We start from the raw sequence: 25,040 nt of genomic DNA, 5'->3' as shown, positions 1-25,040 counted from the left end.
CCGCTGCATCTGTGACGAGACGCTCCCGCTCTTCCACGGTTGTCATCTTGTTTTGTTTTGCCCTTTGTAGCAAACATGGATTTTTAGCATTAAAGTTAACTAGTGGATCCTCAGAGAATACTTGGAGACCCAGCTGACGACTGTCTTGTGGTCAGGGTGCTGAATTACATGCATGCCACTCTACAGCTGCTCATTCCCGCTGCTGTGAATGAACTCTTTCCTCCGTGAGCTTTCCACTGGGAACTCAAACACAGCACGGGTGCTCCCAGCCTGGGCGCCTACTTCTGTCTCTCATGAGCTGCGTAACTCTGGGCTCTCACTTCTCTGGACTCATCTGTGAAACGCGGGCCTGAACTGTGAGTTTTTGTAATTTGAGGATTCTATCATAAAATCTAATGAGAAGTTACAAAGACAAGTGGAGCCAGCATCAAGGAAATGGAAATGAGGACATGACCCTGGGTTTTCCCACTTTCACTCCCCTCACTTCCCGGCAGGACAATCATCGCTGATTCCAGCTCAGTGACCTTCCCCTGTGTAACAGACTGACCGCAGCAAACTTCCAGTCACTCGAGGTCCAGGAGAAAGAGATGCTCAGCTAACTGGGTTTCCTTCTTGTACAGTACAATCTTAAAAGAGAAATGACAAGCAACCAGCCCACATCTGCCGGTTATTCCAAAAATAAATTTCTAAAGGGTTGTTTTCCAGGATACCCACAGATCTGCCCTCTCACACCTTCCACAGCCCTGTTCCACAAAACGGTAACTGTGATTTTAATGACACTGACCTTAAAAAAAAAAAAAAAGCCTGAAATACAGCCTAACTCATAAAAATACTGTAATACGGGCAGTATAACTTTAATGTTAAGAATATAGTTTGACTTCTAATTCTTTTAAAATAGCCAGCTCTGTTTTTAGACTCAGTTATCTTATTCAACTCTACGTTATTAATTTATCTGCAAAACGACTATCTTTGAGGATAAAATTAATTACCAGAGGGGCCAGCAATTTGGTAAGTTTTGTAAATATTGGAAAAGTTGGAAGTTACTGTACCCACGGACTTACCTAGAAAATTCTACTCATGTGCCAACACGATGCCCACATATGCCTTCCACTTATTTATTCACTTAAAAATAATTGTATCCAAGTTGTTGTCATTAAACAGGCAATCAAGTCAGTGTTTCAGGAGGTGATGGGACTCCAGGCTCTGAGAGAGAGAGGCGGCCCGCGAGCTTCCTCCCTGGGACCCCGGGGTGGGGGGGTGCAGGACAACTCGGGAAACCTCCGCGCCGGCCCCCTCCCGCAGGGCGCCCCCTGGTGGAGGAAGGTGCCAGGCGGCGCGGGGCTGCCCTCCGAGTGCAGAAACCCACCCAGCCCAGACCCTCCCGCGCGGCCGCCCCCTCCCTCCGGGCGTCCCCGCGTAACGCGCCTGCGCACAGCCCTGGGGGACACGGAGCGCCCCTCGGCCTCCCCCGCCGCGGGCACAGTCTCTCACCGCCGGCGGCTCCGGACACCCGACACCGGCCACCGGACACCGGCCGCCCAGCCCCACACCTGAGCCCGGGCCGCGCGGGGGCCGTGGGGGGGCGTGCGGGCCCACCCAGGCCTCGCGTCCGCCGCCCCTTGGAGGGCCCCCGGCGCGCACACCCCCGCGCACACACGGTCTTCGCCCCCCGCCGCCGCCGCCGTCCGGCCGCCCTTCCCCGTCCGGCCCCTACCTGTGTCCGGCCCGCGACGGCGACCAAGCCGCGCACAGCCCCCGGGCGGCGGAGGCGACCGCGGGCGGCCGGGCCGGATGGACACAGTCGCGGCCGGCGGCGGGCAGAGCGGCCCGCCCGCGCCCGCCCCCGCCCCCTCGCCGGCCCGCCCCGGCCCGCCCGCGCCCCTGGAGGCGCTCCGGCGCCCGCCCGCCGCCCGGCATCCCGGGAGGCCTCGCCCCCGCGCGCCCGGTGGCCTGCCCTGCTCGCTCCGCAGCGCGGGGGGGCCTGCGGCCGGCGGGCCCTCTGAGACCCCGAGGCCCCGGGGCCCGTGCGCTCCGCTCTCAGGCTCTGCTCCTGCGTCTCTGGAGCTTACTTTTATCCCCCTTTTGTTGACACTAAGTAAACCATCAAACTCTGGGCACTTTTGTCAGTACAGGTGTGGCTTTGTAGGACAGGATCAAGGAGGAGACAGGCTGGAAAGATGGAGACTGAAAACAAGAGACGGGGAGAGAAAAATGGAAGAAATCTGGAGAAAAAGAGACGGTAAAGGAGTCTTGTGAACTGCAGCAACAACAGGTGGGGGTGCGTGGAGGCAGGAGCTGGCTGAGGACAGGAAGAGGACACCTTGGAGGCAGGGCAGTCCGGCAGCAGCCGAGGGGACAGGCTGGAGGGCACTCCGCGTTGTAGGGGAGCGTTCAGCCGCGTGGAGAAGAGCTGCCCAGGCTGCAGGTGCTCGGGACGGGGAGGAAGCGGTGAGCGCAGGAGCCCCAGAAGCCCCCCTCCACGGCCCCCCTGGGAGTCAGGAGCCGACGTGCTCTGTTCCGAAGTGAAACTTTCTCAGTCGTAGGCTCTCCACACTGCAGAAGATATTCCAGGTTAGAAAGAGCCTGGAGCCAGATCAGTCCTTGAGACCTAGCTATCTAGGAACCATTCTAGGGAGCCTGTCAGTGTCCTTTGCCCCTGGTTAGCGGCTGTGGCCGGCTCAAAATGAATCCTAAAACGCCATGGATTGAACAGTTGAAGAATTGTGTAAAGGGTGGTTCATCAGCCAGTAAAAATTCCACAGGACACTGGTAACAGCTAATTGCCTTCCTCCACATTCCACCTGCCCCATGTCCTGACAAGGCCTTCTGCATAACACTGCTCCCACTTCGCCACGGCACTTTTCCGCTCTGGATGATCGCAGTGCCCACCTCATTAAGTTATTGTGCGAGTTAAATGAGCTAATACGTGTAACGTGCTTGGAACAGTTGCTGGATGTGGTAAGCATTCAAACCCATTACCTTATATTATTTCACAGCACATACCACAGTTTCAAGTCACCACCTCGCACCGGGCTGTGGATTCTGCCTCCTGTGGTGCTCCAAGTCACCTCAGGGATCCCCACCTCCTACCACTCACTTCTCAGGTTAGGTTCTAAAGGATCTTGTAGCTTGTCTTGGGGTGTATGTGTCCCCCTCTCTTGGATCATTCGCTCTGAGGGAAGCCAGCCACTCTGTCAGGAGCAGCCCCAGGGAGAGGCCCCCGAGGCCGGGAACTGAGGACAGCAGCTTCAGAAGGAACTTGGAAGTGGATCCTGCAGCCCCACTCAAGCTTTCACTGACTGCAGCGTTGGCCTATAGCTTCCGTGCGAATTCATGAGCCCATCCAATGAAGCCAGTCTCAAATGCTGCAGGGCTAAATCTGTGTTGTGTTAAGCCACCAAGTTTGGGGAAACTTGTTAGACTTGTCTTGTTTCTAAGCCAGTTTTAGCTAGCTTCCATGTACAGGAAATTTCATGTACTGGATAGCTTATTTAAACATAGATCCAGATCTCACACTAGAGCAAAGGAATATAATACCTGCATTCTGAACAAGGGCTCTGAATGATCGGATCAAAGAGGAGGTTACAGTTCGTGCTTTCAGAAACTCCACTCCAGGCTTTCCAGGTCAGACGTTTCTGAATGAAGTTTTCAAATTCATTTTTTTTCCCATGCTGAGGAAGATTTACCCTGAACTAACATCTGTGCCAATCTTCCTCTATTTTGTAGGTGGGTCACCACCACAGCATGGCCACCATGGGTGGTGTAGGTCCACACCCAAGAACCAAACCCAGGCTGCCAAAGCGGACTGCGCTGAACTTAAACACTAGGGCACAGGGCCGGCCCCTCAAATTCATCTTTTTCAACAATAACTCTGATCCTTCATTTGGTGGCTAAAAAATCTTCAATGCTCACCCCTCCTTCTTGTCCAAAGAAGACTCAGCCTCTTGCCAACTTTCAAGGACCAGGGCAGTCTAACGCTAAACTCCTTCCAGCTTTATCATCTTCCTAGTACAAACCCTGTGTTCAGATAATCTGGCATTTTCCAGGCCCTAAACCTACATGGGCTCTGCGGCTTCACAATGTGGCCTTTGTCTAAAATGTCTTGCTGCACAACTTACCTTGTGAAAATCCCACCTATCTTTCAAGTGTCAATCTTTAAGAACTTCTTCCTGCCTCTCCTCTCCCCAGCCGGAAACAGTCCTGGCCTCTTCCGTGTTCGTAGCACTTGTATGATAAGTTAGCACTTAACATTTCCAAGAACCATCTAATGAACACCTGCTAAGTGCCAGGCTCTGTGGTGACACATGGGGGACACAGAGAGCAGATAGCCGGGGCCCATGCTGCCATCTTTGATGCAGCACTGCCTCCTACAGTAGCTGTGTGAATATTTTATGCCTCTTTGACTTTGTAAACATCTTGATAGCAAGGCTAGTGCTGTGCAAGGCTGAATCCCACCCAACACCCAGGCGCACAGGAGGAATGCAGTGCGCGTTAGTTCAGGGGTGACCAAATGAACATGCAGTGCGCGTTGTTCAGGGGTGACCAAATGAACATGCAGTGCATGTTAGTTCAGGGGTGACCAAATGAACATGCAGTGTGCGTTAGTTCAGGTGCGCCCAGATGAACAGGTCGTGCCGTGCGCGTTAGTTCAGGGGCGCCCGGATGAACAGGCCGTGCGTGTGAGTTCAACAGCCCAAGTGCACACAGGCTGTACACAAATAATGCAATCATTCACTCACCTGGGAGCCCAGTATCTCTTTCCTCTTCTTTCTTTGTCTCCTTTCCATCCTTCTTGTCATGTGCCTCTTTCCTGTATTTGTAAATCTCTCTCTCCTCCTCCTCCTATTTCTGTAGTTCTTTCTCCATCCTCTTCACTTTGTCTCCCCTCTCCTTTCCACCTTTCTTTTTTGTTTCCGCTCTCCTGTCTCCCAGTATTTCCTCTTTCAGTTGGCATAATCTGGAAAAGAAAAAATATGTATTTTTCCTTAACTTCAAAAGTAGACAGTTAGAATGTTTTACATTGCTCTAAAAAACACCAAGCGGCTCTTGTGCTTACTTATGAGGCCCTCAATTACTTTTTCTGAGAGCACTGGCTCCCTTTGGCTCCCTTTGGGCCAGTGCTCTCAGAAGAAAGCATTTCTCCACTCCGTGACCCAGGATGCATTGTGGAGAGGACTGTTGCCTTTGCATGCTGGCAACACTCCAGATAGAATGTCAGGTATGGGCGGCTGGGCCTTGGCAGGGGACAGGAGCTGAGCCTCTGCTGCAGGCAAGTCAGAGACGTGTATGATAGGTGTCATCAGCATATGTGTTCAGGAGTGCCCTGACGCTCACCCAGGGCCAGGGTTCCAAGAGAAAAGCTAACTAGCTATTTACTATTAATGTCTAATAGTAATAGGAAGTTGACTAATTTTTTTAATTTGTCATTTATTTGTAGTAAGGAGACCATGAAACAAATATCCTCCATTTTAACGGATATGTTCCCTGGCATTCCTTTGAGAATGTTAAGAACCCTGCTGCCCAGGGCTGTCCTGCGCACCCAGGGCACTGCACAACCGGAGCGGCGCCAGGCAGCCCGCAGAGCGCGAGGCACCCCCCGGGAGCTGTGCACACAGCCCCCGACTGTGCCAGAAAGACTAGTGAAGCCATTTTTCTCTTCTTGTAAGTAAAGGTCAATTTGGGTTTAAATTCTTCAGAAAATGAAAGTTCCTTTCAGATTTTTTTCTTATAAAAGAAAATAGGGTAAACACCAAAAATATTTTTCCTGTTGTATTTTATCATACCATCAGAAACCCCACCACTTTTTTAATTCTTGAAGTAAGTTCTACATTTGTCCCACAGTGAATGTGAAGAGGAGCTGAAAGAAAAAGAGTAAACATTGCAATTTTCCTAAAAATTGATCAAATCTCAACATAAATCTCAGTCATCCATCATAAAAGAAATGTATTGAAGGTGCACTATGTTTTCAGTTTTCTGCCAGCAATTAGATTTGATTTTGAACAATTTTCATGCCTTTATGATTCTATGTGGGCTTTTTTTTCATCTCAAATATCAAGATAAGTTATTGGTCTTTACATTCATCTTTGACTTAATTAGATGACTCTAATTTTTGATGTTTTGTCCAGAATTACCTTTATGGGATTGTTTCCCCAAAGTCTACGCTCTGAGTTGCTGCTAGACATTCCTCACTCCCTGTGTTCTGCAGCGCAGTGGGGAGCAGTCTGCGGCCCAGAGGACTGCTGGCCTGAGGCGTGTGGGTGGAGTTGGACCCCCCACCCCCACCCCAAGTGATGCGGGGCATCTGTGAACAGCCTGTGGCAATCAGTGCTTTTTACAGGTCAAAGCTCCGAGAGAGGAGCCAAGCACGCCCTTGCTGGTGTTCGGGCCTTCCTTGCATCTTCCCAGGCAGCTTTCGGTAGGTCTCCTATTCCTAGTAAAAGCAAAGTCTCATCTCTGCCTTGGACCAGATTCAGAATCAGCTTTCGATTTCCTAACTTCTCTCTTACGTTCGATCTTTGCGAAAAGTACAGAAATCCATGTTGGTTTTATGAGGGTTTACTGCCAGGGAGCACAGGAAGTAGCTCTCAAGCACATATTAAAATAACCTGGGAGAGTTAAGGTTTGTCCTTTTGTGCCCTCCCCCAAGAGGTTCTTATTTGACTGGGGTGGGATGGAGCACAGACATCAACGTGTTTTCAAAGCGTCCCAGGAGATCCTAATGTGTGGCCAGGGTTGAAAACCACTAGAATATGTGGAAACAAAGTTAATTGGTTATGGGAGATTTTTTAAGGAGTACTAATGGCAGCCCTTAGACTTTACTAAAATAAACAGGAAGCTGGATGTCCATCTTCCTGGGTCTGGTCTTAAAGTAAGTCCCACAACGTTGTCTGGGGATGAATGTTCCGCCAAACCCAGCTTGTGGTGTATTTTTAAAATTTTTATTTATTTATTTATTTAAAGATTGGCACCTCAGCGAACATCTGTTGCCAATCTTTTTTTTTCTTTCTCTCCGAAGTCCCCCAGTACACAATTGTATGTTGTATTGTAGGTCCCTCTGGTTGTGGCATGTGGGACACCACCTCAGCATGGTCTGATGAGTGGTGCCATGTCCACGCCCAGGATCTGAACCAGTGAAACCCTGGGCTGGCGAAGAGGAGCATGCAGACTTAACCACTTGGCCATGGGGCCGGCCCCCCAGCCTATCATTTAATAGGGTGGTAATTAAATGCAATGCGGGAAATGACAGTGCCTGCTTCATTGTGGTGCCCGATATTTCTAAGTTTTGCTTCTTTCCTTCCTTTCACTGAAACCCAGATGTTCCCTCTGGCCTTTGAGTTGAGGAAAGCACCTCACTCTCTGGCCCAAAGACTGCCCACCGCACCCCATGGCTCCAGCTGTTCTCGTCACTTCCTTGTCTTTCCTGGGGGCAGTTTAGTTCTGCCCCCTGGAACTCTTGCCCTCCCCAGCAGATATCTCTCTCAGTATACTCAGTTTGCCTAAAGACTCCTCTCTAGCTGGAAGTTGAAGTTCGTTCTACCATTGGGTATAATGAAACACTCTGCCTCTTCCTCTAAGTGTATGTTTAAATAAGAGCTAGCTTATGGTCTTGATGGTGAGTGCCATTGTTTAAGTTGGAGACAGGGAGGCAGTTTTTATTGACATGTTAGTATTTCAATGCCAAGGAAATTTGTAGAGCATCCAGTATACTGGAAGGTTATGGCCAATACGTGACAAATCATACTATACAAATAGAGAAATATGAAAGAGGGCAGACTCCCTTTGGAGAAAGAAGTCTATATCCATATAGAATTTACATAGCCACACTTGCCAATCCTCATTGGGAAAGAACGCTATATCTTTACAAGTCCTCATTAAAAAACAATAAATCATACAATGTTCAGGACTAGAAAGAATCTGGACATTATCTGGACCTCATTTTGCAGCCAAAAAAAAAAAAAATGGCAGAAAAACAAGGTTAACCATCACAGAGCTAGTGGCATGTCCAGAATTCAAACAAAGAGTTTTTGACACATAATCTTCACAGAGTTATTATACTATGTTAAATTAGCTCATTCACCTTACTGAGTTCAGCGGCAAGAGTGAAGGGGACCCTTACCTGTGCTGCTCACCTGAGGTAAAGTACCCCTGTCTCTTGGTGAAGAAAGAGGCAGACAGGAGCCGCCTTGGGGCTGCGCGGGTGGAGGCCGGCCTGGGTGCGCAGGGCCCCGCTGGTCTCTGCTCCTGGCTCTGCGCTCGAGGTAGAGCGCCTGCAGGCACCATGTGCAGCTGTGGAGCCCGCGCTGGAGAAAACAAAGCTGAGGCTGTGAGCCTCTCACACGTAAGAAGCAAGCGTTGATGGAACAACCAGCCAATCCCGAGTGCTTCCTTAGGTTCTGACCAGAGGAAGCATAAGGAGAAGAAAGGGGAAAATCAGAAGGGACGGAGGAATCCACAGCTGAAGAATAAAGAGAATGGAGACAATTTTTAAAAATGAATACAAAATTCGGTTGATTTCTTAAGCGAGCTTTACTTTCCTTTGGTGCTTTCTGTGGAGGCTTAAACCCATGCTCCTTTCTTGCAGGGGAGTGGTTGACACAGAGAGAAAGGAGGAAAGCATCTGGCATCCAGAAGTGATTTTGAGAGCCTTTAGTGGAAGAAGAGGAATTTCTGCTCAATACTGGGCTTAAAAGCATGAATTTTATTGTTAGTTTTGCTACAGGGTGAGCAGCCCTCCTAAACTGACTGAAAAAAAGTCTAATTAAATGTCTAGGAACAAAAGACTTAAGCTTACTATTTTTTAAAAAAATATTTCTGGGGACAGCGCCGTGGCTGAGTAGTTAAAATTCTGCATGCTCCGCTTTGGTGGCCCTGGTTTGTGGGTTCAGATCCCGGGTGTGGACCCACTCCACTCATCAGCCATGCTGGGTAGCAGCATCCCACTTACAAATAATAGGGGAGGATTGGCACAGATGTTAGCTCAGGGCTAATCTTCCTCAAGCAAAAAAGAGGAGGATTGGCTATGGATGTTAGCACAGAGCGAATCTTCCTCACAAAAAAATAAAAAACCAATTCCTAGTTAGACTTCAAGAAAGTAACATATGTCAATGAAGAGACGACAGTTAACCATAGGATAGAAATAGTTTCTAGTCCTCTGCACGTGCCGTAAATGATGATGATACCATACATCTGTATAGAGTAACATTTCAGAGCACTTTCAAGCTGTTATTTCATTCAGTCCTTACATGTTTGGTGAGATAGGCCTTTTGATCTTAATTGACATATGAGAACAGTTAGCTACAGGCCAAGTCCATGAGCAAGTCCATGATTTGCTTGTGTACGCAGTAGCTTAGGTAGCAGGGCGACCAGGGCTGGGACTCAGGTCTTCCAACATCCAGACCAAGGCCCTTGCCTCTCCACCCTCCTGCCTCAGGCACTCCGTCATTTCCCCTACCTGCAGAGGAAGGATGGAACTTTATCTCACTGTATTTGTATGCCCAGAGCCTAGCCCGGTGCACGATATAGAGTAGGTACTTAAGGTGCATTTGTTGAAGAAATGGATGACTCTAAATCTGGGCTTGCCCAGGGAGATCGGTGCCTCCCCGAATAGTCTAGGTGAGCTCATTTTTGGAAACTAGTGTTAAGAGCTTTGTAGTCTAAGAAATTACCAATATGTTTTGTGGAATTATCTTTACTTGGAAATGGCTCATGTAACTTGAATGTTGTAAGAGGAGATGCTATTCTGTATGAAAGGAGGGGATAATCTCATGGGGATTATATGATTGTCCTGCCACAGAATCATATGCCTTTATTTTTATTTTCCTTTGAAGCTTTATTATTTTTCCAATTATCATTCGTTCCGTGCAATGATATAAATCTTTTATCCCTAGGATGTGAATGACACATATTTGAGGAGCTATTGCTTTCAAATACATAGCATTTCTAGAACTCTGACCCAGAATGATCGTTATTACATGATTGGTCTCGCCATTTTAGTAATGTACTATCTTGAATTATTATTCACCAGTTTTATTGTTCTTGGTTCTCCAACTAGATTATGAATTCCTTCAGACGGACTTGTGGGTTTTATTTATTTTATATCCCCCTCGTGCCTAATGAAGGACAGACCACAAAAATGGATTTCTGAGTACACACATCAAGGCAAAGAATGGAGTGTTCCTTCGATGGAGCCCTTAGTGTGGTTTGAAAATGCTCGTGAGTAGATATTTGCTTTTTTAATTTCCATCTTGATCCAATTTGACAGATACTATAGTTGGAATGGAATTCTGTTTTATTAAACTCCTCATAGTATTTCCTAAGAGTTATATGTTTTTGTAATGAAATTTTTTGTTGGTAGGGCAAAAAAATATAGACAGAATTGAGGGAGCTACTTCTAGGATATTTGAGTTAAGTAGAGAAACCACATGTGGCTCTCCCTCTCTCCTTTCTATTCCTGCTGTTCCTTCTCTTCCTGCTCAAATAATATGTTCGAAAGGTACAGGTGAGCGGTTTCCATTGCTAAAGGGAGAGGGAAGTGAGCGGTTGCTTCTGCTTGTTTGTCAGTCATGTAGGGAATGCCGTTTATTACTGGTGGGGGGTGGGGGTGGTTAACGAAAACAAATAGTCCCTGATGGCCGTGAGCATAATATCTAAAAGGGGAAATATCGTGAATAAAATCAATTATAAGAGGCAATGACTTGCGCTGCTAGCTTAGGGATCATTGAAGACTAGAATTCGAGTCTCAATCTAATGGCCTTTGCACAAACAGCCTGCCTCCCTCTCCATCCCCTGAGGCTGTGTTGTCTCCAGTTTCATTTGCTTTAAACTATACATGTGAGGACTTCTTGTCTAAACTTTTATGGGATTTTCAATGTTTCTAATTAATTTATTTGATATTTCCTTTACTCTTCAATGCTATGAATGACCCCCCCATAACGTCATAGTTTCTCGTTAATTTCATTTCTACCATGTTTAACAGTAACTAGCAGAGACACTAAAGAGGAATGGCCCCACTCCAGAACCTGCAGCACTGGACCTTGCGTTCCCCCCACTGCGCTCCCTCCTGTTTATTGTGAAGTTTGATTTACCTTGCTTTAGTTCGTATTCTGACTCTGAGACTACGGTCTGATACACGACAACTCGGGTTGTTTTTCAGAAAAGAAATGATCATTCCACATCAAACATACCTTAACATGTAACTATAAGTGAACATAAAGTACTTTTTTTATAGATTTTATATTCCATTAAGCCTGAGAGTATAATTTAACAAATAATTGAGTGCCAAATAGGGGCAGGATGTTGAGTACTTCTTTCTGTTGTGCCTTTTTATGTGAGTCAGAATTTCCCAGTGTGTAAGCCATTATGTGGGGATAAGTTAGGCATCTCTGGAAGCCATATTAATGCTCTCAGCTTTCGCTACCTGATTTAAACCAGAAAGTAACTTGGCCATTAAGATAGCGGGTATCCGAGCAAGTCACATATTCTTTATTTGATACATAAGGTTCAGGTTAAACAAAGAAACAAAACAAAGTCTCTTCATGGCCCACCTCATGAGTGCTCATGCTTGTTCTGTGAGATACCTGGCGCCCATGGATCGCTTTGAGCTTCATCATCATCACCATCATCATTATTCTTATTGTTCTCCTCACTTGTCATCAATGAGCAAATTTTTGTTGGGGCACAAATACATTTGAAGGGAATGGAGAGAAGGGGGGCATCACAGAAAATAATGTCAGGGTCTTCCTTTCGGCTCAATGAGGCAATCTCAGGCTGTAGGAAGGAAAGGTTAGATAGTTCCACCATATTCTCCTTTGGTCCGATTACCTTTGGAAAACTGTGTTCAATTTTGAGTGCCACAGTTTAAGATGACATCAATCACAACCGAGTGCAGTTTTTCCAGAGAAGAATGAATAAGTTAAGTGAAGGATAGTTGAGGGAATTGGGGGTGGTTGACCTGAACAGAAGAAGGCTTGGGGGTACGTGGGAACCCGCACATTCCTGGATCTCTTTGATTCCAGAGACATACTCTACTCCTTTGTATTTGTCCGTGACCTAGATCGTCTCTGCCTCTAAAATCTGTCAACCTGCAAGAACAGAAGCCAGTTTAAGAGGCAGAGCATTTATTTGGGATCAAAGGATTGCAATTTGTGGAGCACAGATTCAGGTAGAAACCCAAACAGTGTCCCACTAAGGAGTAAAAGTCAGGGGCTTTTCAAGGCAAAGAAAGGAGGAAGTATTTCAGAGAATTTTAATTGGAGTTGGAGGCAGAGAGCTAGTCTTGTCTAAACATTGATTGACTACTTATTCTATCTTCAGAAAGTCCACAATCCTCAGCCTTTGTGATCAGGATGTCTGTTCTCCTGCTGACTTCTCAGGCAATTTCTTGTAAAACAATTGCCATTTTGACCCAATCTAAAGGTTTGACCCAGTTCAAGAGTCAAGGAACAAGACGAGCAGGGCAGTTTCTCTGGAATGGATGTTCTGGCTCTACTTTAAAATGGCTCCACTTATGTCAACTTTCCACAAATCTAATATTTGAACATTGCAGCTTCTGGCTACAACCTACTGTTCTCCCAGTTTTCTCATGAATTCACTCACAATATACTGCTCTTTTAACACAAAGAAACTTTTATTCCCTTGGTCCCTTCAATTTTATTGGTTTATCAGCCACCTCTGCCCTTCTCTTCAGCACAGTCTTCCTTGGTTGATTTCTTGCCACCATTTTCAATTCCCTTACTCCCTACTCTATTCTGCTGGAGAAGGAAACTCACACAATCACGAAGATAAGGGCTACTAAGATAAGAGTCATGGCTCTAACTTCAGCTGGACCTCAGGCTTCCTAGCAATTCTTCTGCAAGTTTTGGGTCACTTCCCTTGGTTTTCTCATTGACTGCTCTAAACCATTATCACACTCTTCAAGGCTCCACCTCTCAATTTCAGCAAATGATCTTGCTCCCCTCCTGAAAAAAATTGTTGCTTTCAAACATGTATCAGTCTGCGCTCTTTATTACAAATAACAGAATTCAATCTACTGGCTCAATGCCACGTTTGTTAAAAGTTATTTTGTAGTTCAGGGAATCTCTGGAAGGACCAGAGAGCCAGCTTGGAAGCTCTCTGGTCCCAGTCATGCCATGGGGGCTGCTGTAGTAAACACTACTGTCAGAATCCAAACTTTAGCTCACACCATGCATTGATGATGCTCAGAACTAGAAGTCAGAAATTCTGTTCCTATTGCGTTTGAAGGGACCAGCACTTCAGGTCACTTGACAAAATATGGAGTCTGCTTGTACCTACCTCCTCACCTTGCTCCCTTCCAAATCAATATCTCATACAGAAGCATCTGACTGGTAGAAGCCAGATCACATGCCTGTGCCTTAGCAGCAAAGGATGCCAAGACAATGAACTCTGGTTTCTATCTTGTAGAGACAGGATTCATAATGTGGGAAATTCCCCAAATACAGGAGAGATGACCAAAAGGTGCTTGGCAGCTACAAACATGATGAGCATCTCCTGTAATCTCTTTCAGCTTCTCATCCCCCTACCTAAAAATTTACCTACCTCTATACCCATTCATGTCTTCTTTCTTCCAATCACAGTGCCTTCTACTTTTGAAGGTCATCTTCTTTATTTCCACTCTTAACTCCTCCCTATTCTACTTCTTCCCTCCATCATATTCTCTCCTTTCTATATTCTGAATCTTTCTCTATTTTTACAATTATCCTCAGTCAATGAATGTATTCAAGCTTCCTCCATCCTAAAAGTTTCTCCCTATAATCTCTCAATTTATTCTCTTCTGCTTCTCAAGCTAACTTCTTGAAATAATAAATTAAACTAATCATTGCCATTTCTGCATCAACTATTCACTCCTGAGCTATTGCTATTAGGCTCTGGTCCACTCCTCAACGCTCCCAATACTGTCCTCCACTACAACTGCTCTTATTCTGGCAAACTGATGTCCACCAATTTGTCAAATCCAAGGAACACAGATCAATCCCTAACTAACAGTGTCTAGCTGTCACTTTGACCCTGGTGGTGTCTCCTCCTTCTTGACACTTGCTTCTCCTCTAGCTTCAGGAATGCCCACTCTCCTGGTCTTCCTTATCTTTCTAATCAGTCCTTCTCTGCTTCTTCATGGGCTGTTCATCTTCCACTTTCCCTTTAAATGTTGAGGTTTCTAAGTCCATGACTCCTCTGATTCTAACAACTCTAATGCACTCTGCTTGAGTGATTTCATCTGCTTGCATTTTTTTGAACCCACACATATGTGGGTGCCTCCTATATCCGTACCTCTAGTGCAGACCTCTTCCCTGAATTTTAGGCTTCAATAATAAAATGCCTGATGGACATATCTACTTGAACTTCACTCCTGAATGTCAACTCAACGTAGCGCAGACAGAATTAATATTTTCTCCTCTATTCTAATCTCCTTTAGTTGGTTATATGAACCAGTCCCTCAAGTTATTTTTGGCATTTCCCCTTTCTTTACTATCCCTCATCTCTTGTTAACTCTAATCTGGCCATGTCAATGCTAATGCTTAAATATTTCTCAAATTCATCACAGCACTTCCAGCTTTGCTGTCATTGGTCCAGGGTCTCATCATCTCTTTCTGAATTTCTAACTGGCCTAGTCTCTTAACTTGTTTCCCTTCTTCGCATTTTGTCCTCTCCAAATCCATTTTCTACAAAGCCATAAAAAAAGGATATATTAAAAATTTTAAACCAACTATGTTATTACATCTCAAAACCCATCACTGAGAGGGTAAAGTTAAAGCTCTCTGTCCCAAGGTGAGTTCCTGCCTTCCCCTCCAGCTTCATCACTTACACTATCTGTCTCACAATTTTGGCTTCAACAACACTAATAATTTATCTAGTTTCTTGCATATCCATTCTAGTTTTGGCTTCTCCATCTTTATACCTGCCCTCACTTTTGCCTGTAATGCTCTTCTCTTTCTCCTGTCTACACTGCCACCCTCCCCCAAAGCAAAACAAAATGAAATGACTAACTCTTCCTCATTCTTTCATACTTAGCTCAGGTGCCAGCTCCTCCACAAAGCCTTTCCTGACCTCTTTTCTCCTCCACTACAGAGTTAGGTACCCCTTTTGAGTGCTCCCATCATGCCTGTTAAGTACTCCTCAAAGCACTTACTTGTTATTTTATAACATCAAGTTATAGTAGGTATTTTGCCCTATGAGACCATAACTTTCTTAAGGGAAAAATTTGTCTCATTCCTTGTTGTAACCTCAGAACCTGGTGAAGTTCCTGGTAGCTAGCAGATACTTCATTAATGTCTGAGAAATGAATGAAATAACAGATTACCTTTACAAGCCCTGGAGTTAGGTTTTTTTTTTTTTTTTTTTCTGCTTTATCTCCCCAACCCCCCCTGTACACAGTTGTGTATCTTAGTAGCAGGTCCTTCCAGTTGTGGAATGTGGGACGCCACCTCAACAAGGCCTGACGAGCGGTGACATGTCCGCGCCCAGGATCCGAACCCTGGGCCACCGCAGCAGAACGTGCGAACTTAACCACTCGGCCACGGAGCCGGCCCCATGGGGTTAGGTTTTGATGCCAAGATGCTAATCCTCTCATTGTCCCGTATCACCACGATGATAGCCTATGAAAAATGGCTCTACCACTTAACAATCTCATGCTTAAGGCTTACAATGGTATGAAAACCAATTTCTAACAGCACGTTAAAAGCTAAGTTTACACAGTTTCCCATCAGTATCAGAAGCAGGGCAGAATAGAGACTACCCTTTGTCTAAACTTAAAAAGCGACTCTACGTTGACCCGTGGGCTCACTGGATCATTAGAGCATGCCCAAGGGTGGAAGGCAAAATAAGAACATGACGCCAGGGGAAAGTCAAATAGCCAATGTTTTACGATCTTTGAGCTGAAATTAGAGCAGGTGAGAGTCTAAAAGATTAGTTGTTAAACTACAAGAAAGATGACTCATTAGGAAGAGAGGTGGAATAAATAGTACACGGTGGTAAATATTGTTTCCTTTAGACACTCAAGAAAGGAAGGAGTTCTTATCACACGCAATGACAATGGCTCAACTTTCAAAGGTCTTTAGGTTCCTTAAATGACATGCTCAGTCCTTAAGTAGTCTAACCCTTTAGTTGGGGGACTATTTTGAAATCCTCTTGAGGGCAATCACTAAGCAGAGCTAAAGACAAGTACAGAAGTTGCTAGAATGCCAGTCTACCAAGTAGGATTCACAGGGCCCAAATGCTGCATCCTTCTCTGTGAAAATGGAACAATGGAAACCACTTCACTTGCCACTATGCAAAATGCTGTTGGACCCTGAAGTGGTCAAATAGCCAGAAAGAGAAATTTTAGAAAGTTATTTATTTTAATTAAATAAAATGTTGAGTTCTCCATTTTTATTAATCATCTTGGTGTGGGTCCCTAGAGAAAACCCCTCAATTGGTGGAATCTGTGCTCTCAGAGCAAATGTAATCATGTAAAGACTTTTTCTCTTAATAGACTGCCCCCTTCTATAGACTATAGATTGCAAATATTTCAGTATAATGAAGATGACAAAAATGTGTTACGGTGCACTAATATAAAGTTTTTTTAGGCACAAATGTTATGTTTCAATTGCAGGCATGTGACTGGCTTTTAGTAAGGTAACTTGAAAGAGTCGGTGGGCTATTTTTCTCTCTAAGCTCTGTACTCATGATTAACTGGCCACTCTCAAGAAGAGCCCTGACCGTTAGCCCCGTGCTTGGAGGAGTCCCTCGGTTCTGAGCCTGTGGAACGACCTACACTCTGGTTCCTGCTGTTCTGTTAAACTCATTGGAACCCCCAGTGGAACCGCTTCCTTCCCCACCCTGGGGACATGTCAGCTGTTGGCCTGAGGCCACTGTCTCCTCCCTCCTGCACTGTCACCATGTGCTACCCTCTGCCTGGCATGGTGGGAGCTGTATTCATCGTGGCTAGGAGTCTCTCCTTCTCCCCCAAGTGGATCTCAGTGTGACAATAGGCAACATTGGAACTGAGTTCTATTTTCCCATGTCTGGAGTGGTGTTGGAACTAATTTCATTAGAGGACAAAAGAACCTTTTTGCAACTCCACTCTTGGAAGTAGCGAGTTAGTCATTAACCAAAACACCTACGCTTCTGGAAGTGAGTCCCTACAAGCTGAACACTACTCTCCTGTGGATGTGGCCCATGATTGAAAGAAGGATAACAGTGTGGAGCAGAATGAAGACCAACTGAAGTATGGAAAGAGGAGTGGGAGACCTGGAGGCTTATCTTGGATCTAACAGAGCAAATGGGGGACCAAGGCTCAGCCAGTCCTTTCCCCAGCCCCAGTGTTCTCATCTGCATAATGAAAGATTTACGAGGAAAGGAGTCTAAAAGTTTAAAATACTACAGTTTCATGAATCTTGAGAAGTAGACAACTAATTAGACTGAGAATCTGAGTTAAATTTACTTAAAAGCATATACAATAAATTTCAAAGTTTCAACAATTATTTTATACACATTTATAATAAAGAATAAATGGGGAAGATTTTTGGAAATGCCAATAGACTGGTTTTTCCAACCCATGACAGAATTTATCCAGTTGTCAATCTATTTCTTTTTCCTTTCATAAATCAGGCACCTAATAGTTTGAGGTTTAAGTGTGGAATGATTCAAGACTAGAAATTCTGGATGTGTCAGTAGAAACAGAAGTGGGTTCCTATAATCATTTAACTTCTTTTATTCATTCTTTAAGATAAATCTGAAAGGCAAAGGCAGGACAGTTATATTTAGTATTGATGTGTCACGTAAACATTGATCGGCAATGGCGGTGTGCTGGAGACTCACTAAGAACAAGGGTCTGGGAAGATATGAAGGGCCTTCTGGGGTTTCTCACGATGATGTGTCTGGATAAATTTCATAACTACTCTGCTATCTGCCAAAAGTCAAATGATGTCAGATCCAGGTCCCATCATACAGTGGGGATTGGCATCAGGCTGGTGATGAATGAGGCTAGAACACTTGATGCATTTTCAGCGCTTGGATAGCCTTTCCAAATCCATTACACATTCCCCAGGTTGTCCTCCAGCACTTCCAAAAAGAATGTTACAAATGCATGGGCACTCATGTGGAACTGAACTGTTTGAATTATTGTCAGTCACAAGTTCCCAGGATCTGATCCAGCAGTCAAAAAATAAGGTGCTGGTATTGTTCTAAGCACAGTTCTAGGCTAGGAAGGGGGATATGTAAAAAAGCAGGATAGACAAGGCTTCTGCCCTCAGGTTTTCAGTCCAGTGGGAAAGGACAGCATAATTCAGATTGATGTAGCAAAGATTTCAAGTATATTTCTGCGAGGCTCCTGTAGCAGAAGTTCAGGATTATTTGGGCAAAGAGATCACTCAAACTTTAAATGTCCTGATCACCACCTACTTTGCTAAAAGGCTCATTGGCCAGAGAAATGTCACAGGATTGGTTTAAGTACTTCAAACACTGGTGAGGTAGCATCGTTCCTCATCTCTCTAGAAGGCTCATCTCTCTCAGGCTCCTATCCCTTCCTCATCTCTCTTTACCTGGCTCTATTGTTGTCCTCAGCCTACCATATACTTTGACGTGGAAATAACTGACTAAATTACCACAGTTTATTACTTCTGTCCTGGAGGTTATCTACCTTGAGTGTTGCGTGGTTCTAGATCACATAGCATGGATACACAACAGAATGTAGGTACACATTCAGATAGAAATGATATGCCAAATGGATGCAGCAAATATTCATATGGACTTTGCCATTCCTCACCTTTCTTTTCTCCAGCTGATTTAGACAACTGGATGTGATTCTGAGGAAAAGGGTCAAGAGACCACTGCCCTCTGGGGACTGGAGTATCCTTTAAGAAACAACTCAAATAGCCTTCAGTGAAAAAAAGAGCTTACATTGGTTGAGTGTTGACTATGTGCCAGGAAGTACCCATCTTACATGTTTAATTCATTTAACCATCATAGTAAACATTTTGTCATCTCTGTGTTACAGATGAGGAAACCGAGGCAGAGAAGTTACTTGTCCAAGATTACACGGCTAAAGAGTAGTGAGGCTAAGATACCAGTTCAAACCATTGAACACCCCAGGTTGTGTCCTTCCGCTGTCCTGGAGTGAGAAATATATTGGGAGTCTTCTTTGCTGCATTTCACATTGCTTTTGAATTTGCGTCAACCAAGTTGCTGTCTTCAAGTATGCTTGGCATCCACAGAAGGTAAGCTAGCTGCAGTGCTGGCCTCTCCTGCCACGAAAAAGCAAGCACGTCCCTGAGACTCACACGGCATGAGCATCTGGCTGGAGCTGTGCCTTCTGAGCCAGCATGCCTGTCTGGAAGTGAAGCTGTCTAACTGGCTTTTCAACTGACATCACACAGGGAAGTCTCTTTTTAAGGTGTCTCTGTGCTTTTCTAACTTCCTTGAATAATGGTGTTATTGAAGTGGTTATGAAACACGACTTGAAAATTATTCCCTTTTATTTAAATACTTAAAGATGTACTTATTAATGCCTTTGAAAGGGAAACCATTCTCTGAAAATCGTAGACATAGTTATATAATCATCTCCTGCTTCTTGACCTCCATGGGATGCAAATTTATTCTGTCTTAGGTTGTTATCTGATTCATATGCGTGAGTCCTGTCTCTACATCCAGATTTTGAACTCCTTAAGCACACATCAACACAACTGGGGACACAGTCAGTGCTATACTTAAAAATATTGCAAAACTGATTAGAAAATACACAGGTACGAAATCATCCTTAGGTACTAAAAGTCAAGCCTTAAATGATAAATAAAACTTCAGAATTAATTTTGAAAACAAATATTCTCCTTTACTTCCCAAGGGATCACAAGTCTCCTTTTTAATTTCTGTTTTAAAGTTAGAATTAAATGGTCCATTTTTGTGACTATCATAGAGTAGTTATTACAAAAAGTTACCTTAAAAAAAATCAGGGGGCCGGCCTGGGTGGGGCAGTGGTTAAGTTTGCACATTCTGCTTCGGAGGCCCGGGGTTCGCCGCTTTGGACCCTGGGTGCGGACATGGCACCGCTTGGCACACCATGCTGTGGTAGGTGTCCTAACATATAAAGTAGAGGAAGATGGATACGGATGTTAGCTCAGGGCCAGTCTTCCTCAGCAAAAAAAAGAGGAGGATTGGCAGCAGATGTTAGCTCATGAATAATCTTCCTAAAAAAAAAAAAAAAATCAAAGAACAATGTGAGTTTCTGAAAGCCATTAAATTCTGTAAAACAATATGCTAGCTTTTCTCACAGCAGAATTTAAAATAAATAATAAAACACTCAGTGTTTAGATTTTAATTTATTATTTTTTGCAAAGAGGGCAGTTTCTATCTCCATCCATGTTGCACCCTCGCTTCTCAACCTCAGTCGAGTTGGAGGCAGTGACAGAGGCACTGAAAGGACAACTATCTTGACACAATGCAGTTCCTTGTCCACAGTCCTACAAAGGGGCAGAGCTGCGAAGAAAATCTAAATCTTCGAGCTGGAAGTGTCAGCTATCACCATCTATTGTTATGGCACCCAGAACCTGAGTTTTCATTCTTGGGGCTGGCAAAACCCATGCAGATTACTGATAGAGACTTGTTCCTAAAGAGTGCTTTTCACATTGTGGGATCTCCACTTGGGAGCTCTTGAGCAAATGGCCTTGAGAGATGACCAGGGCTGGATGGCTGTGGGAGAACCAGGGCAAAATGGCTGTAAAGGCACCATGTGTTTTATGAAACACCTTCCTGAGACAGGGCCATGTAGTGGGGAGAGGAGTGCGGTGGGGCAGACTCCAGGCTTCATGGTAAGGAGGGCACTCTCACCAGTGTGCAGCCCAGACAGGGACAGGGGGTGGGATGTGGGTGACGAGGGAGACAGGAAAGAGGCAAATGACAAGCTAGTGGAAGAGAAAAGGACAGACGTGCCTCAAAAGGCCTGAAGGAAGCTATCTCTGGGCCTCAAGTCTTCTTCAAAATGAGGAGATTGGGTCAGTTCTTAGTTTGATATCAATTCATAAAAACTAATGCTAACTGGCTCATGCAAAAGCAAGAATATCCTGGAAAGATGCTGGGGTTCGTAGAATCCAAAGAAGGGGTAAAAACCCAGGCCTCAGAAACAACAGGGACCAGGAAGCTGCAGGGAGCTCAGCAGCTGGATTCGTGAATTTTCTCTCTAGAATGTTGCTATGCCCCGGAGTCAGCAGCAAGGACTCTCTCCTCAAACCCGCACCCGACTCCCAACACACTCTGTGTCTCACAGCTCAAAATTTCCAGTTTCTTGGAGAAACATCTGATTAGCCAGGTTGGGTCAGCTGTCCACACCCGGGTTAGTCATCTGACCAGGGAGATAGGATCTTAGGACAAACATAGCTGCTGGGTCCCACCCTGTGTCTTGGGTGGGAATGGAGGCAGAGGGAGGAAATTTCCAGAGAAAGACAAACAGATGAGAGCTAGGTGCCCGGAACGATATCTTTCAGTTCTACCTAGGGATCTACTTAAACTAGCGTAGCTCACAAGAATATTGGTATAAGTAGGTAAAATAAAGGCTTTAATGATACAATTAAAGCTGGGAAAGGTGATCAGGAGGGAGTCCTTAGAGGGGAGAAGGTTTGAATGGAGATTTAAAGGGACTCGGTTTGGCGAGGCCCTGCTTATTTCAGAGAGTGAGAAGAGCATGCACAGAGAGGCTCAGAGACTAGAGGAAACAAGTCATGTTTTGGAGATAGGAACCGTTTTGCTTGACTAGTCCAAAAAATTAAAGTCAGAGGTTAAAGAGCATTAAGGTAAATTAAGTTAAAGGTGAGATAATTCATCAAGAGCCTGGAGTTGGGAGGCAGCCTGAAGGAGAGGCAGGCAGTGTGTCGTCATGGAAAGAGCATTAGAGTGGGAGCCAGGGAACGTAGGTGCTGCCCCGAATTAGCTATTTCTCCTTGAGTAATCCTGTTCTCTTGGCCTTAGCGGATTTACCTGTAAAAGAAGTCTCTGCTTCTACCACTGGCAATCGCACTTTATTTATTCATACAAAAAGCATTTATTGAGCAACTACTATGTGCCAGGTGGAATCTAAGTGCTGAAGTTTCAGCCCTGAACAAAGTGCCTTCCTTGTGGACTACATACCTAATTGATAAAGCAACAGGCAAAAGGATGTTTGGTTCAGATACGTAGTGATGATGTCTTGCCTTGTTTTCTTGCTCCTGGATTTCTTGTACACCCCTCCTTTCACAGAGCACCTTCTTGGGGCTACATTATTCCTTTGCTGGCTCTCCCTGATGTATCAGATGGCACTGCATTAAGACAGAACGTTTACTAGATTCTTAAATTGGATGTTTGAAGCGTCCCAATAATAACAGTACTCTTTTTTTCCCAAGGTCTTAATGATTTAAGAAATGAGACGAGAGTAAGGCAGATGGGAGACCTAAATGACTCCGTGATTACTGATAAATGTTAGGGCACAGTTTATATCTGCTGTGAGAAAGGCGTTCTGACACTGAGCTTCAAAATTAGACACACGTACCCATTGGTCAGTTCCGGCTCTCCATCTGGTGGCCGGCCCTGTGTGGTTTTCTGATGGAGGAGAGAGCAGAATGTGTGCTTCCTGCAGGCAGCTGGGTCCTCAGAGGAGGAGAAAGCCTGGCCCGTGCACGTCCAGTTCCTCGCCCCAATTCAGTCAGTAAGTCACTCTTTCTCCATGAACTTACTCACTATTGTTATATTATTATCTATTTCCTCAATCTTTTCTATCTGGATAAAGGGGGAAAATTTTGTTCCACTTTCCCAATAGAAACAGGGTAGAGACAGGGACCCCATGTAACAATTCCTGTGTAACACTGTTATACTTCCCCCTGACCGAAGAAGACCAGGTTTTCCTTGTTTAACACTCGTGTAATTACTATTGAACAGCCCACTTTGTCAAGTTGTCTAACCTCTTTGGGTAATATGGTTGTAAGCCCTGGGGCTATGGTAAATTTTCCACCTAACACTTGGAAATTAGGAAGACTGCTACCATAAGAGATGAGACAGATATGTCATTTGAAGGACAAATAAACAACTACTAGGCCAACAGTACTTTGAGTAAGTGGCTAGACCTGTGCTGTCCAAAATGGTGGTCGTGTGTGCTATTTAAATTTAATTAAAATTAATACAATTAAATATTTGGTTTCCTGGTGTCACTAGTCACATTTCAAGTGCTCAGTAGACAACGTGGCTAGTGGCTATCATGTTGGACAGTGCAGATCGAGGACATTTCCATCATCACAGAAAGCTCTGTTGGACAGCGCTGATCTAGAAAAACTCCCATCAATTGATAAAAGAGTTGGTCAGCTGATTAACCTTTGAAGTACAGCCAATGGAGAGTCCTCAAGTCAAACCTTGGCAGTGAGGTTGCATCAGTCTGGGTCTTGGGAGAAAACAGATGACACACTTAAAGGGTTAACTGAAGAGAGTTTAATAAGCAGACAATTTACAGAGGTGTGAATAGGGCTAAGCAACCAACAAGAGATGGTGCAGCATCTGATGACTTTGCACAGGGGGAGCTATCACCCCCACGATGACGGGAGGCCTGAGGGAGGAGTGACATCACTGGACCTAATGCCAAAGTGATGGCCCTGCAGTGGGCAGTTTAGGAAACATCCTGACTCTTCCTCTTCCTGCCCCTCAAATGTCTGCTAGCATGCGACTGAAACCCCAGGGCCGCCTCCTGGGGCACAGAGCGAGAGAGAGGAGGAGGAGAGTGGAAACAGAGGGGTGGAGGAGAGGGATCAGCCCTCCCTCCAAGTGCTGTGGGGCGGAGGGAGGTCTGCCCCAGCTGAGAGAGGCATGAGCTTCAGCTCAGGCGATCCTGATGGAGAGACAGGCGCCGGAGGCGTGTCGTACCAGAGAGAACAGCTGCTGCACGTGGTGCTCCTGTCTGCTCACAGAGCCCGTCTCTCTCAGTGTAAATGAACACATTGGCAGTTTGGAAAACTTGGCCAAGTGTTTCTGAGCCTGCAAGGCCAAAGGGCTTGGAGCAGAGTAAATTTACCAAAGTCATGAGCACTATCCTATGAACCTTTTTGGGAAACATCCAGCTGGCCCTGCCCTAATGAGGACTCCAAAACATCGCCATGGGCTTGAGGACAAACATTTTAATCCCTACAAATACTATGTGCCTCATGGACTTACTGAGAGGGTTCCAGCACCTGACTTACATGAAGCACCCAGCACAAGCAAGGAACACAAGAGGCCGTTCGTTCATCCATTTGGTAACTAGCTGTGAAGCCTGCCATGTGTTGGGCCTGTTCCAGCCTCTGGGAGTAGAGCAGTAATGAAACAGACAAAAAGTTCCGCCCTGATGGGGCTTACATTTAGTCGGGGAGGATAGTCAGCAATATACATAAACATATGTTACATTAGACAGTAGTAAGTGCTCAGGACAAAAATAAAGCAGGGGATGGAAGCCGGCCCGGTGGTGCAGCAGTTAAGTTCCCTCGCTCCACTTTGGTGGCCCAGGGTTCGCTGGTTCAGATCCTGGGTGCGGACGTGGCACTGCTCATCAAGCCATGCTGTGGCAGGCATCCCACATATAAAGTAGAGTAAGGTGGGCACAGATCTTAGCTCAGGGCCAGTCTTCCTCAGCAAAAAGGGGAGGATTGGCAACGGATGTTAGCTCAGGCCTAGTCTTCCTCAAAAATAAATAAATAAATACATAAGCAAAGCAGAGGATGGAGGTATAAGAAGGGGGGGGGGTTGGAAATATAGATAGGGTGGCCAGGCCTCCCTCAGGGCACGAAATGTAGGTAAAAGCCTAAAGAACGTGAAGGAGCAAGCCATTCAGAGCATTTCGAACAGTGGAGAGAGCCTGCACAGAGGCCCTTGGTGGGAGGGCCTCCGACACACTGGGGCACAGGGAGGTGGCCAGAGTAGCTAGAGCAGGGGGACGGGAGCGAGGACTGGGAAGACGAGGTCAGACGCAGGGAGGGAGGTGGGCGCGAGATCCTGTGGGCCTTGCAATCAACCTGTATTAGTGACTTTTTCACTCTGCAGCCTTAAATTGCTCATGTTGTCCTTTCACA

General features: G+C 45.4%; 1 protein-coding gene across 3 annotated transcripts in view; it reads right to left on the bottom strand.

Moving 5' to 3' along the window:
* SH2D4A (SH2 domain containing 4A) overlaps positions 1-1,861 on the bottom strand; it is a 71,590-nt gene extending 69,729 nt beyond the window's left edge. Inside the window, exon 1 of one of the 3 annotated variants that reach the window (XM_023630471.2) lies at positions 1,715-1,861. The gene's annotated coding sequence lies outside the window, so the exon portion shown is untranslated. Of the gene's footprint in view, positions 1-1,061; positions 1,405-1,714 lie in introns of those variants that run through there. The other 2 variants (XM_070253313.1, XM_023630472.2) reach the window with 2 other exon arrangements.
* Between the last annotated feature and the right edge of the window lie 23,179 nt (positions 1,862-25,040).

The sequence above is a fragment of the Equus caballus genome, chromosome 27 (genome assembly GCF_041296265.1).
Source record: "Equus caballus isolate H_3958 breed thoroughbred chromosome 27, TB-T2T, whole genome shotgun sequence".
NCBI classification, from domain to species: domain Eukaryota; kingdom Metazoa; phylum Chordata; class Mammalia; order Perissodactyla; family Equidae; genus Equus; species Equus caballus.
The sequence above is the reverse complement of the archived record's forward strand: the minus strand, read 5'-3'. Positions and strand labels throughout refer to the sequence as shown.